Raw genomic sequence first — 7,500 nt, forward strand, 5'->3', positions numbered from 1 at the left:
GAAGGAGGAGGAGAGGAGAAGGGAAAAAAGAAGGATGACGAAGCAATTAGGAAGGAGAAAGAGGATGGAGAGCGAGGAGGGTGGATGGAGGAAAAGAAGAGGGAGAAGGAGAAGAAGAAAAAATCAAGATGCTGGACAGGTCTACATTTGCCAACCTTGCTAGGCTAATTTCGTTTCCCTCCTCCCCCCTCCCTCCCGCCATCTCCCTCTCTCCTCCCTCTCTTCTCGCTCTCTCCGTCTCCCTCTCTCCTCCTTCTCTCCACTCCGTCCTTCCATCTCCCTCTCTCCTCCTTCCCTTCACTCCCTCCTTCCATCTCCCTCTCTCCTGCTTCCCTCCATCTTCCTCTCTCCTCCCTCCTTCCATCTACCTCTCTCCTCCCTCCCTTCATCTTTCCACCTAATCCTCCCTGCCTACTCCCTTTCTCCATCATCCTTCACTCCCTCTTTTCCTATCACCTTCTCTTCCTCATCCCTCACCTTCATCCTTCCTCTCCCTCCTCACCTTCCTTCTTTCTTTAATTCTCTCCTTCTCCCTCCTTTACTCTACCATATTTTCTCTCTTTTCTCTCCTTCCTGTCTCTCTTTCTCTCTCTCTCTCTCTCTCTATCTCTCTCCCTCAATCTCTCTCTTTTCTCTCCTTCCTCTCTCTCTCTCTCCCTCAATTTCTTTCTCTCTTTTCTCTCTCTCATTCTTTTCTTATTAATTATTCTTTCCTCCCTTTCTCTATCTTCCTCTTTCCTTCTCCTTCTCCTTAACCTTTTTTCCTCCTCCTCTTTCTCTCCATTCTAGCTGTTCTTGGCGAGATACTTTGTCCAAAAACTTTTGACATTTTGTGAAATAACTTTTGCCTTTTTGACTTACGTATACAGCGAGGGGGTTGGGGGAGTGGGGGAGAGGGGAAGAGAGGGAGAAGGGGAGAGAAGGAGGAGATGTAGGGGAGAGGGAGAAGGGGGAGGAGGGAGAAGGGGGAGGGAGGGAAAAGGGAGAGAGAGGGAGATGGGGGGAGAGGGAGAAGGGGAGAGAAGGAGGAGATGTAGGGGAGAGGGAGAAGGGGAGAGAAGGAGGAGATGTAGGGGAGAGGGAGAAGGGGGAGGAGGAGAAGGAGATGAGAGGGAAAATGGAGAGAGAGGGAGAACCGGGGGGAGAGGGAGAAGGGGAGAGAAGGGGGAGAGGGAGAAGGGGAGAGAAGGCGGAGATGGGAGAGAGGAGGATGAGGGAGAGGAGGGGAGTGGAGAAAGATGGAGGCAAGGAGGAGAAGGAGAGGAGGAGAAGGAGGGGGGAGGGGGAAGGAGAGAGGAAAAAGGAAGAGAGAGGGAGAAGGGGAAGGAGGGAGAAAGAGGAGAGAGGGAAAAGGGCGAGAGAGGAAGAAAGGGGAGAGAAAAGGGAGATAGCAGAGAGGAGGATGATGAGCGGGGGGGAGGGATGGAGAAAGATGGAGACAAGGAGGAGAAGGGGGAGACGAGGAGAAGCGGGAGGAGGCAGGAGGGAGAAGGAGGTAGGGGAGAGGGGGGGGGGGGTGAAGACCGATTTCGCCCGTCCAAGAATTCTTCGTCATCTGGCAACACTTTTTCGGTTTCTCTCTAGATGCTAAGAAAGAGAAAAAACAAAACGGAAAATAGAAGAAAAGAAAAGAGAAAAGAGAAAGAAAAAAAACGAACGAAGATTAAGAAACAAAAGAAAAACAAAAATCCCAAAAAGACATAAAGAAAATACACAGTATATCATTTTCTCTTTTCTTTTTTTCCCCATTTTTTTTGGGTGTGTGTAATTTTGTCACTTGTGGATCGAATCGTTTTGTTTTATTTCGCACGAGAAGTCAGCTCGAACTGGGAGGGGGGGAGGGGGGAGGAAGGGAGGGATATGGGGGACAGGGGATGGGGTCAGAGGGGGTGGGGGTGAGATGGGGTGGGGGTGAGAGGGGGTGGGGGGTTGAGAGAGGGTGGGGTTGAGTGGGGATGGGGTGAGAGGGGGTGGGGGTGAGAGGAGGGTTGGGGGAAAGGTGGAGAAAAGGGGGAGGTGAGAGGGGGTTGGGGAATAGGGAGAAGAAGGGGGGAGGAGGGATGGGAATTGGGGGGGGTGGAGAGGAGGGGGAGGTGAGAGGAGAATGGGGTAAAGGAATGAGAAGAGGGGGGAGATAAAAAAGGGAGGTAGGGGATAGGGAGGGAGCAAAACGAGGACTGTGACATCCTACCCCCTCCCCCCTAATCCCCCTCCCCACCCAAACCTCCCTCCAGCCTCCCAAACGAATTATCCGAACGATACAATATGAGATAAAAAAAGGAGGAAGGAGTGAGGGATGAAGAAGAAGAAGAAAAAAAAAGATAGAAAGAGAAATAGAAAAAAGGAAAGAAAAAAAGGAGGATGAGTGAAGGATGGAATAGAAGAAGAAGAAGGAAAAAAAATGATAAAAAGAGAAATAGTAAAAAAAGAAAGAAAAAGTAAGCGATGGACACATAAAGCAGAATAAAGTTCAGGGATGCATATTGTGACGTAGACAATGATTTCAAACCGATTTAGCTGTCAGGGAGGGAAGGGAGGGGGGAAGGAGGAGGGAGGGCGGAGGGAGAGAAAGATGGAGGGAGGAGGACGGGGAGGCAGGGAGGAGGAAGGGAGGAGGAGGGGGAAGACGAGGAGGCAGGGAGGAGGAATGGGGAGGGAGTGAGGAAGAGGGGATGGGGGGTGAGGGGGGAGGAGGGAGGGGAGGAGGGAGCAGAAGGGATGGAGGGAGGGAGGTGGGAGGGTGGGAGGGTAAGAGAGAGGGGGAGGAAAGAGGAGGGGGAGGGAAAGATGGAGGGCAGGGGAGAAGGGGAGGAGGGGAAAAGGGGGAAGGAGGAGGGGCAGAGGGAAGAAGGAGGGAGGATGAGGGGGAGAGATAGATGGAGTTCAGGAAAAAGTGGGAGGAGGGGGGAGAGGGATGGAGGAAAAATAGAAATAGGAAAAAAGAAAGGAAGATGGGAGGCGGCTGGGAAAAGGAGGAGGTAAAAGGTAGGAAGGAAAAGGGAAGAGGGAAGAAAGAAAAGGAAGGAAGTATAGGTATGACGAAGGATGGAAGGTAGGAGAAGGGGGGAGGGAAGGACAAGAAAAGGAGGGGGAGGGAGGGAGGAAGGGAGGAAGGTAAAAAAAAGAAAAGAGAAAGTAGAGGAAGGAATATTGAAGGGTATGTGGGAGAAAATGAGGGAGAAAGGGGGAGGGTGAAGGAAGAGAGATGGAGGAAATATGAAAAAAAGGCGGGTGTATGAAAAATTAGACGAAGAAAAACAAAACAAAAGCATATTGAAAAGAAAACGAGAAGAAGAAGAAGAGAATAAGAGGATAAAAAAGGAAAAAGGATAGAGGAGAAAGAAATGGAGGAAGAGGAGGTGGAGGAGTAGATGGAGGAGGGGAAGAGGAGAATGAGCAGGAAAAGGAAGAGGAGGAGGAGGTAGGGAGGAAGATGAGGAAGAGCAGGAGGAGGAGAAGGAAGAGAAGGAGGAAGAGGATGAGGAGCAGGAGGAGGAGGAGGAGGAGAAGGAAGAAGAGGAGGAAGAGTAAGGATAAGGTGGAGGAAGAGGAGGTGGAGCAGGAGGAGGTGAAGAAAGAGAAGAAGGAGGAAGAAAAGGAGACGCAAGAGGAGGAGGAGGAGGAGGAGGAGAAGGTGGAAAAGAAGGAGGAACAGGAATAGGTGGAGAAAGAGCAGAAGGAAAAGGAGAAGGAGCAGGAGGAGGAGAAGAAAGAGAAGAAGCAAAAGGAGGAGCAGGTGTAGGTGGAGAAATGGGAGAAGGAAGATAGAAAGGAGCAGGAGGAAGAAAAAAGAGAAGAGGGAGAAGCAGCAGGAGGGAGGAAGAGAAGAAGGAGAAAAAGCAGGAAGAGAAGCAAGAGGAGGAGGAGCAGGAGGAGGAAGAAGAGGAGAAGAAAGAGAAGAATCAAGAGGAGGAGGTGAAGAAAGAGAAGGAGGAAGAGGAGAAGCAAGAGGAGGAGGCGGAAAAGGAAGAGGGAAGAAGAGGAGGAGGAGCAGGAGGTGGAAAAGGAAGAAATGGAGGGTAAAGGAAGAGAAGGAGGAAGAGGAAAAGCAAGAGGAGGAGGCGGAAAAGGAAGAGAGGGAAGAAGAGGAGGAGGATCAGGAGGTGGAAAAGGAAGAGAAGGAGGTGAAGAAAGAGAAGGAGGAATAGGAGAAGCAAGAGGAGGATGCGGAAAAGGAAGAGGGGGAAGAAGAGGAGGAGGCGGAAAAGGAAGAGGGGGAAGAAGAGGAGGAGGAGCAGGAGGAGGGAGGAGGGAAGGCGCTGCCATATATAAGCACGGGAGAGGCCTTCCAGCAGGGATCTCGTGCGGGAGGCGGAGGGAGCCGCCGACGCCGCCTCATGCCCTTCGGATATCTTAAGGAGGCCGGGCTCTCTCGAGTTCGCCTTCTCTCTCTTTCTCGCCTTTTTGGTTCTTTTCTCTCTCTGTTTCTGTTTTTTTTTTCTCTCTATCCTTTTTTGTTTTCTCTCTCTCTGTTTTTGTTTTTTTCGTTTTTTTTCTCTTCTTTTTTGTTTTCTCTCTGTTTCTGTCTTTCGGTTTTTTCTTTCTTATTTTTTGTTTTCTCTCTCTGTTTCTGTCTTTCGTTTCTCTCTCTCTCCTTTTTTGTTTTCTCTCTCTGTTTCTGTCTTTCGTTTCTCTCTCTCTCCTTTTTTGTTTTCTCTCTCTGTTTCTGTCTTTCGTTTCTCTCACTCTCTCCTTTTTTGTATTCTCTCTCTATTTCTGTTTTTTTGGTTTTTTCTCTCTCTTCTTTTTGTTCTGTATCTGTTTCTGTCTCTGGGACTCTCTTGATTTTGCCTTCTCTCTCTTTCTTTTTTTGTTTTCTCTCTCTGATTCTGTCTTTCGTCTCTCTCTCTCTTTTTAGGTCTGTATCTGTTTCTCTCTCTGTCTGTCTGTCTCACTCTTGTCTCTGTCTCTCTCTTTCTCTTTCTCTCTCTCTCGCTCTCTTTTATCTCCGTTCTTGCTTTGCTCCTACCTTTATTCTGTTTTTCTTCAGCATCTTCTTTTTCTTTTTCTTTATCCCTCTTTTTTTCTCTCTCTTTCCTTTCTTTCTTTTTAAGAACTCCCTTTATCGCATTTTGCATGGCGAGAGACAATAAGAATCCAAAAAAGAAAAGCGAAGTAAAAAGAAGAAAGGCAAAACAGAGAGAGAGAGAGAGAGAGAGAGAGAGAGAGAGAGAGAGAGAGAGAGAGAGAGAGAGAGAGAGAGAGAGAGAGAGAGAGAGAGAGAGAGAGAGAGACAGATAAGAGAGAGAGAGAAAGAGAGACAGAGAAGAGAGAGAGAGAGAGAGACAGAGAGAGAGAAGAGAGACAGAAAGAGAGAAGAGAGACAGAGAGAGAGAAGAGAGACAGAGAGAGAAATAGAGAGAGACAGTGAGAGAAATAGAGAGAGAGAGAGAGAGAAAGAGAGAGAGAGAGAGAGAGAGAGAGAGAGAGAGAGAGAGAGAGAGAGAGAGAGAGAGAGAGAGAGAGAGAGAGAGAGCGAGAGAGAGACAGACAGACAGAGAGAGAGAATCGTAAAAAAGAAGCCCAGAGACACACTCGAAAGACACCAAACAATTTTCCCAGAATGGAGTGTTCGGCGCGTTGCCTTGGGTGTGTGTGCGTGTGTGTGTGTATGTGTGTGTGTGTGTGTGTCATGTGATCGCAGAGAGCAGTTTTGGTGGGGGACGGAGGTGGGTTAGAGGTGGAGGGTGGGGAGAAGGGAGGGAGGGAAGGAGGGAGGGAGGGGGACGGAGGAAGGGAGGGAGGGGGAGAATGGAAGATTGTCTCGTCCAATACTTAGGAAGGGGGGGAGGCAGGGAGAGGCGGGATGGGGGAGGGAGGGAGGTCGTATATTATTTCAGTACCGTTTGGCATTTTCCCATTTCTTTACACACACACACACTCTCTCTCTCTGCTCGCCCGCCGCCGCCGCCGCCGATTCCCGCTGCGGTTTCGAACGCCTTCGCTCTGGCGTCGAGGAAGAAACGCATTCGTCAATTCTTCGCTTCGGTCACGGGCGGCGGGCTGGAAACGCAACGGTAAACAGAGAAACGTTTGGAGAATAAGAAACTGGAGGAGGAGGAGGAAGAAGAAGGTGCAGAGGAAGGCGGGAGGATCTATCGAGGAAGGGAAGGTACATAGAGAAAGAGAGAGAAGAGAGAGAGAAAGATAAGGAGAGAGAGAGAGAGAGCGCGCGCGAGGGAGGAGGGAGCGAGCGAGCGACCGAGCGAGGTCGGCCATGAACTAAACATTTCAGAAAATCTCCCTCCCTGCCCACCTAATACCGCCCAATCGGTGGGGCCAAATTACTGAGGAAATTATGATTATTTGAGTAATTTGTGCCGGTGATGATGTTAGCTAGAGGTGGATGCTGCATCTCAGTCATAGCCGTGCAGCTTGGACACTAAGGAAGTGCCTGGCCCGTCTCCCGCGGCCGCCGAGCGAAGGTGCCACCCGCCCCGCCCGCGCCCTCCGCTGGCACTGCCTCGCCCGCCCCGGCTCTCCTGAGGGCGGGACGGGGCGCGGAGGGAGCGCTCGAGAAGGACTCGAAAACCAACTCCTTTCGGGAGGGAGTGACTCGCTCCGGCGTGGCGCGGTGACATGTGTTTCTGTCCCAGCTGGCGTCCGATCGCCCCGCGCACTTCTTCGACTCACTTCCCACGTCTCTCAAATGCGAAGAAGGTAATAAGGAGACGGAGAATAATCGCTCTGGAACGAAGCGATAGTGTGACAAACGAAATGGGAGAAATGACACGCAGAAACGCTGGTTAAGATGTGAATGCATTTCCTTCCAAGACATTCTGAGATGTGCGTCGAAGTGACGACGTGAGTGATTCCTTTTTGCGATGAGAAATGCGCTCTGTGAAGTGTGTTTTGTGCTGGCAGGTGACGCGTGTTTGCCAAAGAATGGAAAAAAGAGGAGTGATTTATATGTAAGAAATTTCCCTTCAAGAAAGTGCAGTTGATCTAAAAATATAAAGAAACCGATAATGAATAGGAATAAGAAATATAGAAAAAAGATAAAGAGAATAATAAAAGAAAACAGAATACAGATAAATGCATAAAAAGCTCAAAATATAAGCAGAAATTACAATGAATAATGAAAGAAGACCATACACAGTGTGACCCGAAAGCTGATCATTCACAGAGGAAGACGGAAGGTGGCTGAGATCGAGACAGAATTCAAAACGCCTTCAAGACAATGAAAACAATGCTTCAGAAACCGACAGTATCTTCTAATATCAAGGTAAATTAATCTCTTCGTACGTCATTAGTCTTATTCTCTCTAATTTATCATATCCTTTCATTTATCTCACTTTTGTTTTGTCTCTCTCTCTCTCCGAAGTTCTATGTGTACACAGAACAAAGTTACACATGTGCGTAATGGATTCATCTGTCATACAAGAACAAAGGTTTATGAAAAGACAGAGTGAGGTGGAAATGAAAAATAAATCAAAATGGAGAAATAAATAGATTCGTATTTGTGGTGAATATCATTATCATTATCACTATTATTATCAT

The 7,500-nt window shown here is 48.8% G+C and overlaps 1 long non-coding RNA gene across 1 annotated transcript in view; it reads left to right on the forward strand.

The window, feature by feature from the left end:
• Positions 1 to 6,003: 6,003 nt before the first annotated feature.
• Positions 6,004 to 7,500, forward strand: part of LOC138859427 (uncharacterized) — a 111,183-nt gene continuing 109,686 nt past the window's right edge. Inside the window, exon 1 of the long non-coding RNA XR_011398169.1 lies at positions 6,004 to 7,225. This is a non-coding gene — a long non-coding RNA (uncharacterized lncRNA). The remainder of the gene's footprint in view (positions 7,226 to 7,500) is intronic.

Source organism: Penaeus vannamei, chromosome 36 (genome assembly GCF_042767895.1).
Source record: "Penaeus vannamei isolate JL-2024 chromosome 36, ASM4276789v1, whole genome shotgun sequence".
NCBI lineage: Eukaryota > Metazoa > Arthropoda > Malacostraca > Decapoda > Penaeidae > Penaeus > Penaeus vannamei.